The following is a 21,929-nucleotide window of genomic DNA, read 5'->3' as shown; positions in this document are numbered from 1 at the left end:
TAACTAAGACATAATTATGTTTACATAAAACAAGGCCAATAACAGTCATCCATTGAGTTACATTATGCAACGATAAAAAAATAACAAAAAAATATATAACAAAACACGAGAATGTACATTACATAAACACAAATGCTCGCTGCGCTAGAAGTACTACATATTGGTTGTAAAATATTTAAGTAATATAGTTTAGTTTACTTCTTAAAATTATTTTAATTTTACTTAATCTAATTCTGATACAAAAACATGAAACATGAAATAAGTCAGACATCAGCCAAAATCCACAGAATAAGCACCTGGACCTGAAGTTCTATAACTAATAGAATAAGGTAACTATTAACTGGTGACCGAAGAGCTGGCGGCTTTCTCGCACAACGTATCAGCATTGCGATACAGCGGGGAAATGCCGCCAGCATCCTTGGTACAATGCCTCAAGGGCCTATTTTAGATTTAAGCTAGTTATTAATTTCGTTTACGTAGTACCACTGTATATATCTTGTATGTAAATAAATGTGTTCTTTCATAGAATAAGTAGGAATTAGAATTTAGAAAGGTATCTTCCTATAACGTAGGTACAACTAATTGCATTTCCCTGGCACCCAGGAGCACATAGCTTGAAAAAGTTATGATATATTAAATACTTACTTAGATAAATTGTGATAGGATGTTTATCATGTATATATACCTATTTAACAAACGAATTATTACCGGTACCTACTGAAATTAAATGTAAGTTACAAGAATATAGGTCCGTTAACTGAGGCACATCACCAAGGGTAATCCGCAATTCCAGCATGTCTTGTCCTGCTCCTTTTTACAGCCACTAATCTAAAATATAATGTTCATCTCCTGGCATATTCAAGTGCACTCGTCCACAATGCACGCAATAGTCATTTTTCACAAAATGCGTGGGCATTACCCACAGCCATAATGCGTCACCTTCTAATATTAAATATTAAGCTTCGTTTTAGTTTCATTAATAACGATTCCTACTTTCCTAAATAAATCATAAATCATTTATTCATTTGCAAGAATGTAGTACACAAAACAAGTTCTTACAATATAAATATGTCCAATACATTCTGCTTAACAAAGCATGCAAAGAAGGTTTAGACTAAACTTAACTAGATGACAAATATTTTTAAGTACCTAAGGAGATGATATACCATGCTTAGTAGTGATTTTAGTTTGTTAACTACGCGGTCCAGCGTTCTAATGCAGTCGCCTACCATAATAAGGATCAGCGAATGACAATTGTCCTGTTTAAGAGTTAATAATATATAGCCTCATCCTTCTACTGCAGTGTTTTAAGTACGTCATCTATCAGGATTGTAAACAGTCTGGGCGATAAAGGGCATTCTTGCATGACTCCTTTGCCTTGGATTTTTGTCTCGGTGGTTTGTCCGATCCGAACCATGCAAAGTGTATTCTTTCTCTCATACATGCAGCAATAATTATGTTTGTAAGAGGAGTGTTTATGCAGCTAAGCAGGTTGTTCTTTACGGCATCGAGGTCTACGTTGTCGAAAGCCTTTTCATCCTTCCTCTACACTGTGTTACAAACGGGACTTATTTGCTCGACCGAGTCCCGTTTCCCTGATCTGAAGCTACTCCTGTGCCCGCGGATTGATTATTTCCCGAAGTTCCCAAGGTTGAAGACTCCTGTGAAAAGCTAGGCCTACCTGTTGACGACAACGAAGCCGGTTCCCATTTTATTGCCGGGAAGTTGCGCCTATTATAATTATTTCTACCTCGTCCGCGCCACCTGCCCCTTAACGACCCTCGAATCCCATGATCCTGCCTTCCCTCTAATATAGCAACATAGTTATGGTGCGATTTTATCGGTGCGTGAGCCTCATTTTTCATTTTTTGAATGATTTGCGAAGTTGTTTTCATTTCGGGCCCGTTCTCAATAAGTAGTTGGTCGTTGTTGTTGTTGCATGCAACATAGTGTTTACTTTAAGGCCTACCGTTTCGAAGAAGGATTTGACCTTGGCGTAAATGGTGTCCAGTTATTGTATACAATTAGATATGTACTATAATCAAACCATCTGCGAATGCTAGTAAGAGTGATATCTGTATTTCTTTGTCCTGATTAAGCTTCACGAAAGCAAGCTCTTCTTCAGGGGTTAGAAATACGTCGTCTATTAATATGGTAAATAGCCCACAGAGCCCCTCGCGAAGAGCGGAACGTGACACTTTACAGGGACCTCAAGCACCAGAGCCTGGACGAGTTCATCGGCCATCTTGCACGCAGGATGTTCGACCGTGCCGACTCGTCTCAACACCCATTGCTGCAGGGAATAGGCCCCCCTCTACGCCCGCCCCCCTGATGCCCGCCGGCCACGAGCCCAACCACGCGAGCTCGTGCCACCACCAGACCCCTATGATCCACAAAGCCGCAGATTGGCCAACATGACCGCAAAGCCATGATGGCAACAAGTAGAAGAAAGAAAATGGCCAACCAAATGAAGCCGCCAAAACGGGCATAGCCCAGAGATGGCCACCTCACGCCGCCCAGAAAGGGAAGTGTAAGAAGACAGAGTATTAGTTGAGATCATTCAACGTTTTGGTACCATGCTTGTATTGTGATATTCTTTTCCATCATGGTGTTTACTTACTAGTCGTATCATATTGGTCTCACTTTACCTTGTGACAAGATTGAGGAATTAAGTAAAGCATTTATTTAGCAAATTTTTACAGAAATAAAAGAATGCGGTACATATCAAATAAATTGCCTTACACGTTAGTGGAAGATTCTGATATTAGGCCGTATTATACACCATGTGATGGTCATATCAAATATTCCAAGGGGAATACTCCGTCATCAGATGTGATTGATGGAGATTTGATGATGCAGGCCTATTATCTGCAGTGTTAAAGACTTAAGTTAGCATATAAACAACCAATCATTTAAATAATTATTTTTTATTTATCTGGCATTGTTATTATTCAGGGTACTTTCCCTCCATGTGGCATAGCCATGGGACGCCCTGTATGTTCTGTGCGTAATAAGTTTGTCTCAAAATAAGTATATTTTAAAAATCATTTAAATAGTTATTTTCACAAAAATAATGTTCTAAGGGCTGACATCGAATGGGTTAATGTTCAGTTAGTTGAAAACGCTTTTAAGAGTAGGGTGGCCACTTACAGAATATTATTCAATGAAAATGTTTATCAACCATTTGCTCCCGAATGAATTTTAATCTTTGCATTATTAGATCGTTCTCTTACTGATATGATCATTTTGCTTTAAAAGTAAATTTCATTTTAAATGCGGATTTTACTCAAGAGAGCAAGCAAGTAAATAATACATTTGATTTCCATATATGCAACAATGTACTTGATGCTAGCAACGACAAAGATGATATTTTCGAGTCAGTAGTTAAAGATATATTAACAAAATTATCTAACTTTGAGAGAAAAGACAGTGGATGGAGTTTAGTAAAATTTAGCTATCTAGATGTCAATGTAAACAAATTTAATCCATTGTGTGGTTCGTCTTATATTTAATTACTACGTGATATTCAAACCAAAAAAGCAGTTATTAATGTAAAAAATAATGATCATGAATGTTTTAGGTGGGCTGTATTGTCAGGCTTATATCCACCTACAAGTCATCGTCCAAACACTACGAAATCGTATATAGCGTATAAAAAGAAATAAAATTTTATGAATTTAACTTTCCTACTTATTTTTGGAGATATTCAGAAATTTGAAAAATGAACAATATAAGTATAAACGTTTTTTGGTTTTGACGACAATTCGCAAAGTAATAAAGATGACGTGGTAGTTCCATTACACTTAACAAAGTGCAAAAAAGCTACCCACTTGAACTTATTGTACATAACCAAAAACAGTGAGGGACATTATTGCTATATCAATAAAAAAACTAGATTAGTATCTAAACAATTACTAAATACACAGCATGCTGCACATATTTGTGATGGTTGCTTGTCGAACTTTACAACTCGCGACAATTTAATGAACCATCAAAGAAACGATTGTTTCCATGTTTGTACACATTTACCTTCAGAGCAGAATAAAAAGAAAAACTGGTTCAATGAAAACGTCTCCTCCAATCAAGTTACCTTCGATAATAATTATGAACGTAATTATTATTTTGTTGTTTATGCCGATTTCGAATCCTTTCTAAAAACCGATTCAAACATGTTCGAATGATCCTACTACAATCTCGACAACAAATGTACAAAAACATGAGGAATATAGTTTTGGATACTACATTAAGTGTTCTTATAATGATAAATTGTCAGTTTACAGAACATATAAAGGTAAAAATTGCACCCAGGAATTTATGAAGTATATGAAAAAAGACTTAAAAGCCATTTGTAGGAGAAATACTTTTGTAAAAAGTCCATTGCCTTTATCTAATGCAAATAATGTGCATATTTCTCAAAGTAGTACGTGTTATATTTGTGATAGAAATTTAACGGCGATTCCGTCATTTCCTATAATGAAAATACTGGTCTTTATGAAGGAGTGGCACATAAATTTTGTTCTGAAAAATACAGGTCACCTAATTTATGTACCTGTATTTCTCCATAATTTGAGCAACTATGCTAGTCATTTTATAGTGCATGGGCTTGGTGTGGCTGAAGGCGACATTGAACTGATTCCAGACAACAAAGAGAAACATTTCATTTTCTAAGAGCTTGCAAATAAATAATCGCACAATCAAATTGAGATTTGTCGATTCACTTAAATTTATGTCCAGTAGTCTTGACAAATTGGCAAAAAACTTGCTGCCTGAACAATTTCATGAATTTAAATTGAATTTCTCACGTGAGGATGATTATAAACGCTTATTACGAAAGGGTTTCCATCCCTATGAATACATGTCATCATACAATTCTTTAAAATTAACTTCTCTTCCCTCTAAAGATTAAATTTATTCTTTAGTTCCTTGCCTGATTGATAGTCACATCTCAGAAGAGGATTATGATCACGTAAAAGATGTTTGCTCTCAATTTCACTGCAAAAATATAGGGGATTATTTCGATTTATATATAGAACCGATGTTCTGTTACTAACTGATGTATTTGAAAATTTTAGAAGCCTTTGTCTTAAGACGTATGGATTAGACCAAGCTCATTATAATACTGCTCCGGGATTAAGTTGGGATACAATGTTAAGAACTACAAAAATAAAACTAGAACTCCTAACAGTCCTAACTGATATTGATAAAATAGCTTTTATAGCAAAAAATATTCGATGTAGCATATCACAATGTAGTAATAGATACGCGAAAGCTAATAATACATTTTTAAAAGATTATGATAAAAATATCCCATTGTTATTTCTTATGTACTTTGATGCAAATAACCTTTACGGGTGGGCTAAGTCTCAATATCTTCCTACCAGTGAATTTGAATGGGTAAATACAGATACTGACTTTAATATATCTGACGACGCTGATCATGGTTTCATTTTAGAAGTTGATCTCGAATACCTTAATGAGTTGCATAACTCTCATTCAGATTTGCCATTCTTTCCTGAAAACGTTTGTTTGGGTAATTCTAAAGTAAAAAAATTAACTCCTAATTTAAATAGAAAAACGAATTTTGTCATTCATTATAGAAATCTAAAACAGTGTTTGAGGAATGGTTTGATATTGAGTAAAGTCCATCGGATTCTTAAATTTCAGCAGTCTATGTGGTTAAAAAGTTACATAGATTTGAACACCCACATGCGATCGCAGGCATCATCCGATTTTCAAAAAGATTTCTTTACACTAATGAATAATTCAGTGTTCGGTAAGACCATCGAAAATGTTGCAAAACGCGTAAATGTCAAATTGTTAAATCACTGGTAAAATCGAGGAAAATCGCAGGGGGTTCAATCTTTGATAGCGAAACGAGTTCCATAGTTTATCCATATTCTCTGAGAATTTAGTAGCCGTTCAATTGAATAAACAAAAGTATTTTATAATAATCCGATTTATTAAGGATTTTGCGTATTAGATATATTGAAAACTTTGATGTATGACTTTACATACAACACACTACTACATACTACATGAAAACCAAATATCCAGACAATCTTAAGCTTCTTTATACAGATACAGATAGCTTAGTATATCAAATTTTCATGGAAAATAAGATCTTAATTTATATTTTGATACATCTGACTATTCTCCTAACAACAAATATGATATGCCATTAATAAACAAAAGCGAATAGAATTTATTCTAAGCTTAATAGCATCGATCGCAGACGGTTCTGCTTGTTAAAAATTAATTTAGAATGGGTAGCACATCGTAACTGGTGAATTTCCAATATGACTTGGAACTCCGGTGGCCGTTTAAGAAGTGTAACACTCTTACGGTAGATGTCGCTAGGGTCCCCTAGACCCATATAGTGGGAAGATTTGCTGACTATGGATGAGGTCTTGGTGACTCAGTTGGCAGAGCGCTGGAGTATCTATCCAGAGGCCGTGAGTTCAAGTCTCACCCAAGGCAGTAATTTTTCCACTTTTAAATTTATTCTAAGCTTAAAAGCGAATAGAGTTTTTAAAGATGAAAAAAATGGTAGAATTTTCAAAGAGTTTGTAGGTCTGCGATCTAAAATGTATGCCTTAGATGTTGAAAAATATGATGAGAATGATAAGAAAACTGAAAAATACGGTATTTTATCAAAAGCCAAAGGGGTCAATATATGTGTTACAAAAAAATTTACTATTTACTATTTAATAAAAATGTGCAACGTCCTCAAATGCTATTTAAATCTATAAAACATAATATTCACTCAAAAAATTAATAAAATAACAATATCGCATGATGATACAAAACGATACTTATTAGAAAACTCTTCTGACACTCTTTGGGAACGCATGGGCGAAAAAGGAATAATTAAAGAAACTTTTATAATTACAAATGTGCTGGAGAGAACTATTAAACGGATTATATCAGAACCATGAACACCTCTTCTCCGAAAAAGAGCTAAAGGATGAGAACTATGTGGAGAAACGCGCGCTTAATGACCGCACATTACCGGACAAGTATCCCGTTCGACACCAATCAAGATTTTTGCCCACTCTTAGTGGTATCAAATTCCAGTGACGGAGGAAGATATACCGAAAACGGCTATAACTATGAAATTTGGATTATTTAAATTCACATATTTATAACTTTTGGACACCACTTTTGTGTTTCCAAAAAATGGGAGTCTGAGAATAAAGGAGAGAAGAGAAAAGTATATGGAAAATGACTTAAAAGCTATTTGTAGGACGAATACTTTTGTAAAAACTCCATTGCCTTTATCTAATGCAAATAATGTGCATATTGCTCAGAGTAGTACATGTTATATTTGTAACAGAAATTTGAACGGCGTTTTCGTCTTTTCCTATAATGACCATACTTGTCTTTATGAAGGAGTGGCACATAAATTTTGTTCTGAAAAATACAGGTCACTTAATTATGTACCTGTATTTCTCCATAATTTGAGCAACTATGCTAGTCATTTTATAGTGCATGGGCTTGGTGTGGCTGAAGGCGACATTGAACTGATTCCAGACAACAAAGAGAAATATTTCATTTTCTAAGAGCTTGCAAATAAATAATCGCACAATCAAATTGAGATTTGTCGATTTACTTAAATTTATGTCCAGTAGTCTTGACAAATTGGCAAAAAACTTGTTGCCTGAACAATTTTATGAATTAAAATTAAATTTTTCAAGTGAGGATGATTATAAACGCTTATTACGAAAGGGTGACCATCCCTATGAATACATGTCATCATACAATTCTTTAAAATTAACTTCTCTTCCCTCTAAAGATGAATTCTTTAGTTTCTTGCCTGATTGATAGTCACATCTCAGAAGAGGATTATGATCACGTAAAAGATGTTTGCTCTCATTTTCACCGCAAAAATATGGGGGATTATTCCGATTTATATCTAAAAAACGATGTTCTGTTACTGATGTATATGAAAATTTTAGAAACCTTTGTCTTAAGACGTATGGATTAGACCCCGCTCATTATTGTACTGCTCCGGGATTAAGTTGGGATGCAATGTTAAGAACTACAAAAACAAAACTAGAACTCCTAGCAGTCCTAACTGATATTGATAAAATAACTTTCATAGCGAAAAATATTCGAGGTGGCATATCACAATGTAGTAATAGATACGCGAAAGCTAATAATACATTTTTAAAAGATTATGATAAAAATATCCCATTGTTATTTCTTATGTACTTTAATGCAAATAACCTTTACGGGTGGGCTAAGTCTCAATATCTTCCTACCAGTGAATTTGAATGGGTAAATACAGATACTGACTTTAATATATCTGACGACGCTGATCATGGATTCATTAAAGAAGTTGATCTCGAATACCCTAATGAGTTGCATAACTCTCATTTAGATTTGCCATTCTGTCCTGAAAACGTTTGTTTGGGTAATTCTAAAGAAAGTAAATTAACTCCTAATTTAAATAGAAAAACGAATTATGTCGTTCATTATAGAAATCTAAAACAGTGTTTGAGGAATAGTTTGATATTGAGTAAAGTCCATCGCATTCTTAAATTTCGGCAGTCTATGTGGTTAAAAAGATTTGAACACCCACATGCGATCGCAGGCATCATCCGATTTTCAAAAAGATTTCTTTAAACTATGAATTATTCAGTGTTCGGTAAGACCATCGAAAATGTTGCAAAACGCGTAAATATCAAATTGTTAAATCACTGGTAAAATCGAGGAAAATCGCAGGGGGTTCAATCTTTGATAGCGAAACGAGATCCGTGGTTTATCCATATTCTCTGAGAATTTAGTAGCCGTTCAATTGAACCAAAAAAATCCAAATCAGTTTATTAGATATATCGAAAACTTTGATGTATGACTTTCACTACAACTACATGAAAACCAAATATCCAGACAGCTTCTTTATAGAGATACAGATAGCTTAGTATATCACATTTTCACGAAAAATTATTACGTAGATATAAAATCAGATCTTAATTTATATTTTGATACATCTGACTATTCTCCTAACAATAAATATGATTTGCAATTAATAAATAAAAAGCGATTAGGGTTTTTTCAAAGATGAAAATAATGGTAGAATTTTCAAAGATTTTGTAGGTCTGCGATCTAAAATGTATGCCTTAGATGTTGAAAAATATGATGAGAATGATAAGAAAACTGAAAAATACGGTGTTTTATCAAAATCCAAATCCAATATGTGTTACAAAAAAATTTACTCTTGATAATTAAACGTGTCTATTGAACAAAAATGTGCAACGTGCTCAAACGCTAAGATTTAAATCTCTAAAACATATAATATTCACTCAAAAAATTAATAAAATAACAATATCGCATGATGATACAAAACGATACTTATTAGAAAACTCTTTTGACACTCTTGGGAGAACTCTTTGGGAACGCAGGCGAAAAAGGAGTAATTAAAGAAACTTATATTTACAAATGTGCTGGAGAGAATTATTAAACGGATTATATCAGAACCATTAACACATCTTCCCCGAAAAAGATTCCTGTTGTAAAAGTTGATGATTTTACAGAAGAGCTTGTAGAAGAGAAAAATGAGGTCAAAACTTTACAAGGGATTCGTAAATATTTGTTAGCAAGTGAATCTGTACTCCGAAACTACTCTTTGGAGACTTATAAAACAACTTGGTTTTAAGTATTGAAAACTAAATGAAAGAAGAACAATAATGGAAACACCTCGACTTGCAAAATTAAGAGAAAAAATCATTGATAATATACGTTTGAAACGATCGGCAGGAAAAAATATAGTATATTTAGACGAAATTTGGTTTGACACCCACGACACACTGAAGAAAGGTTACAGAGACGATTCGCCACACTGTTCCTCTAAGACTCCGTGTTCAAGAGGTAAACATTTTATTATATTACACACGGGTACTGAAAACGGTTGGATACCCGAAGCTCTACTGGTTTCAAGTAAACATAAGAAAAACTCGACTACTGATTATTATGAAGACATGCATTTAGGGTTGTTCGAGAAATGGTTTGTCAAGCAGCTTCTACCCAACAATCCTACCAACAATGTTATTGTAAAGTACAACGGCTCACACCAAGAAAAAAATAAAAATACAAGGAAAAATGATATTATAAACTTCCTAACTAGGCATTGCATTTAATTACCACAAATACCAAATTAGACTTTGTTAGACATAGTCATACTTTTGAAGAAAAAAAAGTAGTTGACAAGATGGCATAAGAAGCTGAACATGAAAATATTAAAACGTTATTGACATATCTGATATATATACCTTGACTACTGTCATGCCCGGGTGCAGTCAAGTCTACTAATAATACCCAGTTTATTTTATTTTTAAAATGTATTCCTAGTTTCAAAGCCAAATTTCAGACGAGAAGAAACGCCTGAAACTGATCTGAATATTAATGAATGAAATACTGAAACTATTCGTCTATTAAATAGGTAGGAAAAGAAATCCATAACGGATTTCCTCGTTACTATTTATGAGGAATCAGATAATAAATAGTAAAGCTGTAAAAAGCACTTCCCCTATCATACCTATTACTAGAATGTCCACAAAAGATAGTGCGAGGCATCAAAGAAATTACTGTTTCTATATTGGTAAAAAATTTAAAAAGTTTTTTTCAGCCACCAAACACAACATCCCAACTTCAACCACTCGATCAAGTCATAGTAAAACATTAAAAGATTTTACCTGATAAAACGACACATATGGAACAAACTAGTGATTCTTTTGTCGATGTCCCACAAGCAATGAGGATGGTAAAGCTTAGCGAAATGTTACATCCCATGCAATAAAAATATGCCTCAAAATCTGTAGTTTTCCTTAATGCTTTCAAGAAAATGAGTATGAGTATGAAATTACAGAAGTCGAGGGCGATAACGATAACTACGGTAATGCATTTGTTTTGATTTTTGAAATTACGAGTATTGTAAAGAACGTGTAAATGAATGCTTGATAATGTTTTAGTTCTCTGAAAATACTTTCAAGAACTATTGTTACCCAGAAAATAAGGACGATTCAAGCGACGAAGAAGATACATCTGGTTTCAAATTAAACAAGCCATTGCAAATAAACGTCCAGGAAATGATATATATGATAGATTAATTGAACGACCTAAAAAGCAGTGTAAAGTCTTGAAATAGTTTTCGAATGTGAGTAAGCTCTCACGATGGTGTCGCAAACTTATTGTCCGTACAAGATGATGGGGCGTATGTATCTAATTTAATTAATATCACAGGGAAATTGTGCCAAGGAACGCATTCAAGGCGATCGACTAACTTATGAAACTTGCACGAAGGGCCGAAGAAATCCTCAAAAGAAGACCAGCTGGGAAGAAAAGGTTCCACAAGACAAGTTTTTTCGAACGAGACCTAGAACACTTTGGGGCAACTAAGCTGTGAGTACTGTAAGAATATTTGGGCACGCCGAAGAAGAATGACCCGTAAAGAAAGGCCAAATATAATAAGATAGTCATTCAATCATAAATTTACCTACTGTAACATTTCCACTTATAAAAAGGCACTCAAATGAAAAAGCTTTGCGATCACTTTACGCCGAGATGCCTTTTACCATGATGTCCACGATTAGACAACAAAAGTCAAAATGCTCAACTGGCACTTTGTATAGGATTGGTGCTTACTCGTACTTACGAAGTAAACTCATCAGGATACAACGGTGAGTCTATTAAATATTATGTGATGTGGCCTAACATTGAAAGTAATATTTAAAAGAAAAGCACTAAGACTGTCAAAATACTACCATTAATACAAATTAATGGTATAATCTAAGATTCTACAACTATATATATAACAACATATTTATAAAAAAAACCCTTGCCCACCCCTCAATCTCTTCAACAAAGCCATTGTGTTGTTTAATTGTCCTTTCGATTGACCTTGAAAACACATTCGACACAGTGGACCTAAACTCACTCAGAGACATATTACTGAGCAGAACTAATAAAGTTATGAAATATGAACTTATGAAAAATAGAATAGTCAAAGTAGCCATGAATAAATCAAGCTGGACAAAATTGTTCGGTCCGCGAACAAGGTTGATTAAAAAAGGCAAAGGCGTCAGACAGAGGTGTCCTCTCTCTCCAAGGCCATTTACCATATTAATAGGCGACGTATTTCTAACCCTTTCAGAATGACGCAAGAAATTTCTTCGATAGTATAATGGTAAGTATATATGGTTTGCGATAGAGTAAGAAAGGACAACTGACAAAACTCCAGAAAGACCTTAGAAATTTCTTCGATAGTATAATGGTAAGTATATATGGTTTGCGATAGAATAAGAAGGAACAACTGACTAAACTCCAGAATGACGTTAGAATTTTTTTCGATAGCATAATGGTAAGTGTAATAGGCTCAAATATCAATAAAGATTTACAATTTGCATTGCGACCAAAAATAAACTATTTTCCATGTAAAAAAGATGACGACAAATCTTTCGAGGTAAGTAATAAACAAAGATTCCAAACAACAGAAGGCGTTGAAATTGCCAGAAAGATAATATTTAACAAGAAACAGAAATATGTAAGTATATTATGTTATGAATTAATTCAAAACACCCAAAATACAAAAAGACCTCTCAATGAACTGAGTCAGTACATATATTATCTTCGCTAAAATATTAAACAGCGAAATCAATGTCCTACATCTACCCAACGACGACCAAGAGAACCTTAAGCACATATCTCGACCAAATGACGAGATATCAAAACAACAAGTTGAGGGAAAGATTACCGTAGAAGAAGTAACGGAAGAAGATTGTTTTAGTAATGATCTGCGACAAGGGTTGTGGAACCATGCCACCAGAAACACACACTTTTCAGAGATGTTATATGAAGGTTAAAATTGATATGAGAATTATCAAAACACCGTAAAACGGTAGATAAGAGACGGCGCACAAAAAATAGGAAAGACAGCAAGCATCACCTGGGTGAGTTAGAACATCCTACCCAGGATTGACACTCAAGTAGCTTGTTCCATTTTCACCGAACGCGGATTATAAATGTATATGCCGTAGGCGTAATACTTTGAACATGGTGATCTGCGGCGTCGTGATTTCGTCAGTGTAACTTTCGGCTGCGTGGTCATTTTCACTAGCGAGGTTCTTCAGAATTTTCTTCAAGTGGCTCTTGGATCACGATATGGTGGTCGAATCGAGGGTGCGATCGATGAGGTGACGACACTTGCCTGCCACGCAAAGTTCCAACCGGGGCGTCCGTTTGAGCGGGACCGGCTATGAACTTTTTGTGGCAAGCACTTGGGTATAGGCTTTCTGAAGGGCCAACTGACTGGTGACTTGAAAAGTTCACAAGTAATGCAAGATACGTAACTACAGCGGGAGCGGTACCCGGAGCGCGTCTGTTCACGTTGGTAGCGCAGAGCGAAGTGAGAACGGGCCGCGCGCCGCAGGTATAGCGCCCGCGCACCGGGTTAGAGGGGGAACTCGCGTCTCACCCCGCACCGCTCCCCGCTCTACGTACTTGATTACTTGTGGTGCATTTGGTATTTTAATTGTTCCGTGGTATTTTTAGTTTTGTTATCTTGCAAATTTTTAAAACATCTGTGCTCGGGCTCTTACTTTTATGGCATTTACGCCCATAACAACAATGCTTACATGGCAGGAATGAAAATTTTATAGGTACTGATGAACTTTCCAGTTTTCAATGGAGCAGATATGGAGTATTTTTTCATCGGTTTTAAAATGTAAAATGTTAGGTAAGTAGTAAAGAAAATAATCCTACGCATGTACTCATACTCATAATCTTTATTGCATATCACATTGTATATAACCACAATAATACAACAATATGTTGAAAGATATAGTTCGTGTCATCCAAGATGACGCGCGGATTTGTCAAATGTAGGTTATAATAATAATAACATGACAATATTAACAATATGAGCAAAGGCACGCGTCTTCGTGAATAAAACGATCTATATTAATCATTATAACTTTACTAATTAAATATAGATTTAGAGCTAACCGGCACTTTTCGACTTGTGGTGGTAAAAATGTCTCTTGATATTAACTCTGACTCTTGACCTTTTAACCATTTTGTAGTCTAAAACCTTAAGTTTAAAGTGCGTCCTTTATATTCTTATAGTGTTGGATAAAGTTTAAAATACATACATATAACATATAATCATGCCTTATTTCCCGGAGTTGTAGGCAGAGACCATGGATTTCCACTTGCTACGATCCTGACATACCTCTTAAAATACAATGAATACAAAATTTATTATTTATCGTGCAGGGTTTTTTTTTGTGTTAGATATATAATATTTAAATAAATATTTGAATATTAGTAGTATTTTCTATAAACCATAAGCCATTATTATCGATGCTCCGATATAAATAGAATGCCGCGCGACGCTGTGCGGCGTAAGCGCCATCGACAATAAGGTCCCTTTTCATAGAAAATGCCCCAAATCATACCTACATAAAAATGTACAGCTTTCCCGTAACAAATAGGTTAAAAAAATTCTTTTGGTTCTTAAAACGACGAGTAGAGTCAGGCCAAACCAAATCTGCAGCGATTTAGATAGCGAATGTCCAATTGTTATTTTATTTTAGTTTTATTTATTTGGTTCACCAACAACTGTTTACACTGGCACAGAAAGAAAGAATACATGCAAGCACTTTTAGTGATATTCTAAGGGCAACAATCATTTAAAGGTATACTCTGATTTGTAATTAGATTCCAAAAAACTAACCTCACTTTTTCTCTTTTGCGTATGTTTTAAGAAACTAAACAAAGCTAAAAGGATACATCTATATTTATTTTAAATGCTAGAGTATGCAAAAGGGAAATTTGAGTTTACTTCATTACATATTTTCCATTATTGCGAAAGAAAAAGGATCTGAGTGAGGTTAGTTTTTTGGAATCTAATTACAAATCAGAGTGTAAACACAGCATGCATTTCATACAGAAACAAAAAATATCGGACAAATATAAACTAAAAATATAGATATAAGAAATGTAATGACTTAGGCTAGTCCTGTAACGTTACATTTTATTTTTAAGAGGCCGGTGTCGATTTTAGTCGCAAAAATGTAAAATTGATAGATTGTTATGAAATTGATAGTCCGTGAAATTTTACACCTTTTGTTACCTAATTGAAATAACAAGTACTGGTTTCTATTAGCACGTCTTCTTATCTTACCTTTTATCGGATCAGTTTTTTGAAAACAGACTCACTAAATTAGTAATGTTTGCTTTTCTGATGGACGTCTAGGTAAACGCGCGTAAAGCACTGATTTTGTCGCTCTTATTTGTAAATTTCGTAAAGTTTGGACTGCTAAACATGGTAATTTTGTATTACACATATCCTGTACTTGACGTTTATTAGACTACATTTTTATTATTATGACTTTGAAGTAGTGCAAATGAAAGTTAGACGAAATCTATTTTCTCCAGAAATTACTTCAAAACAAGTGACATTTTCTCTGAAAATCGACTTAATTTCAACGTAATTTTGATACTTAAACAATCTACAACATTTGCTGAAACTATACTTATACATCAATTTGTATAATTTACCACCATGTTTTTTTGATGATTTTTTAAAAACTGCCCCTTCTCTTCATGCATTACCGGTGACGCACGCTCGCGACCTCATTATTAAAAGGCAAGATGAGAAGACGTGCTAATAGAAATCAATACTTGTTATTTATCTAAATATCTATTACGTAACAAAACGTGTATAATTTCAACGACTAAATCTATCAATTTTAAGTTTTTGCTCCAAAATCGACTACGGCCTCTTAAATAAATAAATTGAATTGTGAATTGAATAGATAATGCAGTGTTTCAATATACCAGTTTCAAATGTTTCAATATACCAGTTGTGGATAGACAATACGACAATTATGCACTCGTTTTTTGAATTTGCTTAGCAAATCAAAGTGTATATCCGTATGATCACTACATACAGTCTGTGCTATCAAAATCGCTCCTAAGTTAGCTTGGTCTGACTATTTCTATACCTTTTTAGGTGTTACGTTTTGGTGTGCATGTGTTATTTAAGTTTTAAATTTAAGCTTTACTTAATCTTTACCTGAGTTAATCGCAGGGCGCTTGCCAATTTCCATTGTTTCATTATCACCAGTGTCTGGTGTGAAAAGAATTTGGCATGGTATTTTGTTATCCTTATTTCTTAATTCTTACCCTTTGAATGATAACAATGAACATTGTAAACCGATTAAAAACATACTTTATCTTTTTCGGCTCGTTTTAATAACGTTGTAATTTTTTGAAATAGGAGAAATTTTATCTGATGAATTAGTTTTATTTCACTTCCCGGGTTTTGTATTATATAAAAACCATTCATTTCTATATACAGTGTACAGTGTTAACTTTAAAACTATAAACTTCGTATAACTATATATTACTCAGTCAGGCACAGAAACATGGTTAAGCTGCCCTCATCAAAATTGAAAATGCATTCAAAAAGAACATATGTACGTCATGGCAATAAAAAAATTCAATAAATTACCAGATGAACTTAGAAACGAAGAACTATAGACTACCTTCAAAGGCTTCATAAGACGTCTAAAATAATTACTTGTCTCAAAATGTTATTATATCATTACTGATGATGACACAAATGATGGCAATTTAACAAATTCGAAATCTAATGACTCTACAGAAAACTGTAACTGTATCGCCAATATGATTTTTATTTAGCTTTTAACATTTTATATTATCGTTTGTATGTTAGTTTGTAAGACATGTATCTGGCCTTAGTTGCCTAAAATAGTTATTTGTGCAACAAGAGAGGAAAGTTGGTTTTTCTTGCGAGTGTTTATTTTGAGTCCCGAGAAAGCGAAAGATTCTATAATTGAATCACGAGCGAAGTGAGTGATTCTAAGGTAGAATCTTGAGCGTAGCGAGGGACTCAAAAACACGAGATGTAAAATAACTTTGCTCTCGTGTTGCACACATAATTTTTCACCTCAGTAGTGAGAAGAGATTAAAGGTTAAAATGTATTTCGAATTACACAGAATAAACAGAAAAAAAAAGTATTATAATATGTACGATACGATAAGATACGATACGAGACGAGACCGGACCGGACCGGACCGGACCGGACCAGACCGGACCGTACCGTACCTTACCGTACCGTACCGTACCGTACCGTACCGTACCGTACAGTACCTAGAAAAAAAAAAACAATATAGTCGTACATAAAAAAAAGTAATAAAAGTATGAAGTTCATGGCCTTCACTAAATTAAAAAGCTACATTGTTTCACTCCCTGGAGTGACGAAAGTAGGCTTGTTCGAGCTGCTGAGGTGAAAATGTTTTTTTTTATTTTGTTTTTTTTTTTTCAATAAGGAAAACAACGCCTATTTTTATTGCAAGCCTATTAAATTAACCGTGTATTGTAATTATAACTTTTGGGTGAAATATAATTGAAACCGGTTTTTTGCACAAACTTCGAATTAACTATATATTTTGAATTATCTTATACTACAAATGTAAGACTCAGTTCTGTTGTGTTTTATGTAACGACTTCATATTATTGGATTGCCCAATTAGAAATGAAATACCTATATAATTAACAAAGAACAAAAAAATACCGGTTTCGTTCCCATACAAAATCCGATCCCTATGAAAATCACCGCTTTGGGGGAAATTCAATACTGCAACGTCTGCCGTAACGTTATTTTGAAGTAAAATTATTTCCGCACAATTATTATTGTTTATCTTATCCACCTTTCGATACCTAACAAGCCACGAGCGCTTTTGATCATAAAAGTAATGAGCAATATTGTTCAAAACGTAATTTCTATTTAACTGATAGATCATAAGAAATCTATAAGTAACAAGTTCTCATACGAACTCCGAAAGTACCCGAGGCTCGGTCGATATCGGTCGATCGTAGATCTGCGAGATTTTCTAGTCTGTTTTAAAAAAGGTTGTCTTTGTATGGGTTTTAAAGGCGCTTACGGCCTTTTGGTGGGTAAGGACGGATAATGACTCAATTATCCGCTTAGAGGGGGCGTGGTACTGAACAGTATGTCTTCATTACTAGAGCGGGCTGGGCTAGTATGGAGATAGGCATTAGAAAAAGTAATATTTCATCACACTTGCTCAGTAAATGTGGAATTGCAAGCAGCCTTAGCGGGAACTATAGAAAGCGTTTTCCCTGGGGAGTTATGAAGTTTCTAGTATTACAAACAGTTTTTGCGTCTTTATACTTCATTTTTGAATCGCAAGTGTGATGAAAAGTACTATTACTTACGCGAAGGTTTCATTATATGGTTAAGGTTTTATTACAGTTGTCGCGTAACACTCCAGCAGGGCGACCTCGGGGTGAGGTGCGAGTCTGTTGCATTTGTAGATATTTTTATATCATTAAACTCATAGCATAATTATTATGGAGTTCATATTTAGCATCCAAACACCAAGTACCAGTAACACTCATACCAAGGCTCTGGGTCTCTATTCTACATCAGGGCCTGGATATAATCCATACAATGATTACATTGTAAAACGGGACTTAATCGCGTATTTAAATTTTAAGATTTACCTCCAACGTTTCGAGGACGGCGTCGTCCCCGTCTCGGAGAAGACTGGCTAAAGTTGACATCAACATCTAGCCGCGCGAGTTTTTCGTACAACCTGCACTTGGTGTTGTTTATCAGCTTGAACGTTTTACAATTAATAATGTGTAGAAATCGTGAAAGATCCATACAATGTTAGCATCAGGAAGACTGCGCGTGACCGCTTCATAGGACTATATCGCGCATGCGCCCGATTTATTGGTAATATCGATGCGATGCCGTGACGGCCATTACAGCCCGCCATTACTCTTACCTTCAACCTAAAACATCACAACTCACAACCACAGAAAAAAACACTTTGAACAAAAATTAAACTGTGATAAAGATGATTTTAGTGGTGAATATTTCGAGCTTATGTCTTCGATATGAAGAGGGTGTTATCAGGATCTATTCATCTGGGGTCAGCAATTGATTTTTAACGTTTTGGATCTAGTTGGTGTAAGAAACATCTTATGCGTCCTCAGGCGCTTTAGAGATGGTAAGGATAAACCGCTTTTAAAGTAGTAAGCTAGACAAGATATATTTTTAGTGGATATCAGAACCCTAGATTACCGCTTCATACCATTATATCTTCCTTAAGGCCACGTGGGTTCAGGTGCTTCTCTCACTCTCACTGAGCGTAAGCGTTACCGAAATGGATTTGCGCACACCCATCGCGGATATCATGTTTTTAAATCTCAATTTATTGTAAGTTTTGACAAAGAAAAGTAATCGATGAGTTGGATCAAAACTAAAGTTGCGCATTATTAGAAGCAATTCTCATAATTATATTTAGCTTTTGTGCAAAAATTGTTACAAAATTTTAAGGTGCATTTTAGACCTAATATGTTCGTTATTTATTTTCTCTTCGGCGAAAATCAAGAAATCCGGTTTCGAAATGATGAAGTTACTAAAACAAGGCCTCTCATGATTTCCCATAAAATTTTTGCCAGCCGTATTGTGATCTAAAAAGGCGCTACGATTTTTTTAAATTTCTGCTGGCTGAACTGAACCTACTATACTGCACCTTACGATAAGTAGGTATATGGTATAAATAGAACTTTTATTTATTTTGTTTATTTTATTCCTTTTATTCCTTTTATTCATTTTAATTTTATTCATTTTATTCACTTTATTCATTTTATTCATAAATCATAATCACTCATCAATAATAACTACGAACAAATATCGAGTCGTGTTTCGGAGGTTCCGGGGCAAACTGCCGAATCCCACACAACACAAGACTCACAAGAGCAGACGATTCAACTGAGCCACACCGTTCTATCTTCAAAATAGTGTTTAGTTTTTAAGTTTATGAAAGTTAGATGTAGGTATGTTAGTCATGAGGTATATGGTATATGTAATATGGGCCTTGTTGCCTGAATTAAATTTTAAAATAAATAAATATAAATATGAAACGTAAACTTGTATAAACAAAATACTTCCCCACGCAAGTAAACCTATATATAATACCTACATTAGTAACCACCTATTCTAATTACTTAACTTCAACCGTACAACAATAAAAAACCTAATCAATCTAATCTAACCTAATTCTAATCTTTATCTCAACCAATTTAATTCATCATACCCTTTCAAAGGAAATAGCAGCCAACAACAACTATTAGCGACCGAAAATGGCGTAAGCTCTCAAAATGGCGGGAAGGGTTGTGACGGCTGTCCGAACTGTCACTCTGACAGCGGGTCAAGCGAGTCGATTTCCGCCCGACGATCGGCCGCGATTTGAATTTTGATTTTAGAACGTTTTCGAAGTTTGGGGGCGGGTGAAAATGCTTTGAGACGAGATACGTAGGTTATAAATTGTTTGACGACAATATCTGGCCCTCAAACGGATGGACTGATTTCGATGCGGTTTTTTTTACGTGAAAGCGAGTTTCCTTGCGGTGCTTCTTAGCTATGTTTGATTAAAATTGATCCAGCAGTTTAAAGCATCAGTTCTTTTCCAAAATGAGGTATTTTTGGTATAAATTAAATTATTTTGGCATAATGCGTAGGGGGTTTGTTTTTTTTTTTATTCATAGTTACTATTACGAGTATAAAAGATAGACTAAAAACATGCATTTTTTTTAAATGCTGTGAATATCATTAAAACGACTTGTAAATTATACCTACTTAATTACGAAATGATTTTGGCAAATACCTACAGTCTTAACTACCTAAATATAAACATAGAACAACACAACAACTGTAACTTTTATGAAGTGTTCTGTTACTTGTGTTGTGTTGTGTTGTGTTGTGTGTTGTTGTTGTTGTGTTCCTACAGTCTTAACTACCTAAATAAATATAAACATAGAACGACACAACAACTGTAACTTTTATGAAGTGTTCTGTTACTTGTGTTGTGTTGTGTTGTGTGTTGTTGTATGTGTTGTGTGTTGTTGTGTGTTGTTGTGTTGTTGTAAGAATAAGAATAAGAATAAGAATAAGAATATATTTATTTAAAAGAAAAAACCTTAATAATATTCGACAATATCCAGTGGCCCCACACTAGGCAATGCCTGTCACGTGGAAGCCGGGTTCGCATTAAACAACCAAAGGTTAAGTAAAAAACTAGGTGACATTAATAGAAGTAATAATTAAAGAAATTAAGTAATTTAAAGAAAAAAAATTAAAGAAAAACTTTGTCTCTGTGTGTGTGTGTGTGTGTGTATGTGTGTGTGTGTGTGTGTTGTTGATGTATTTAAAAAATGTTTTTTTTTGTACGCTGCAAAGTACTTAAGTATTTATTTCATTATATGTCTTATAATGCCATTTTGAAGTCTACCAATGCGTAAAGATATGATATGTCAGTACATATTTTTATAAAAACGCAATAGTGCGAGCTAGTATGATTTCATAAATTCTGAAATGCTATTCGAGTGAGTCTTGTAGAAAATTCCGTTCTTCCAGAATAAACAGTTGAATTTGACATTAGCCGCACTTGTGTATTCGCTGGGCATATAAATTTCCGTGCCGCACGTACAAATAAGCAGAAATTTTTGCATTTTGATCTTTGCAGCGGGTCTGGGGTTACCAAGCGTTAGGAAATTTCGTCATTTATAGGAATACTGACTAAAACTTCGGTAATTTTTTATGGTGAATTAAAAAAAAAACATTTTTAATAGTTCTTTCAATTAGGTTTTGGTTGTTGGTACTCTGCGAACGATATCTAATATCTAATATCTAGACATAATATGGATTAAATGTGGTATTTCTATAAAAAGGGACCTTATTGTCGATGGCGCTTACGCCATTATTAACGATGCTCCGATATAAATACAAGCCGCGCGAAGCTGTGCGGCGTAAGCGCCATCGTCAATAAGGTCCCTTTTCATAGAAAATGCCCCAAATAAGAACACAATTCGG

The 21,929-nt window shown here is 34.5% G+C and overlaps 1 protein-coding gene across 1 annotated transcript in view; it reads right to left on the bottom strand.

Moving 5' to 3' along the window:
- Positions 1–341: 341 nt before the first annotated feature.
- The window catches only part of LOC134744017 (ecdysone oxidase-like), a 46,941-nt gene continuing 25,353 nt past the window's right edge, over positions 342–21,929 (bottom strand). The window contains exon 5 of the transcript XR_010128062.1: positions 342–485. The gene's annotated coding sequence lies outside the window, so the exon portion shown is untranslated. The remainder of the gene's footprint in view (positions 486–21,929) is intronic.

The sequence above is a fragment of the Cydia strobilella genome, chromosome 9, assembly GCF_947568885.1.
Source record: "Cydia strobilella chromosome 9, ilCydStro3.1, whole genome shotgun sequence".
NCBI classification, from domain to species: domain Eukaryota; kingdom Metazoa; phylum Arthropoda; class Insecta; order Lepidoptera; family Tortricidae; genus Cydia; species Cydia strobilella.
Note: the sequence above shows the minus strand (reverse complement) of the source record. Positions and strands in the feature narration are given on the sequence as shown.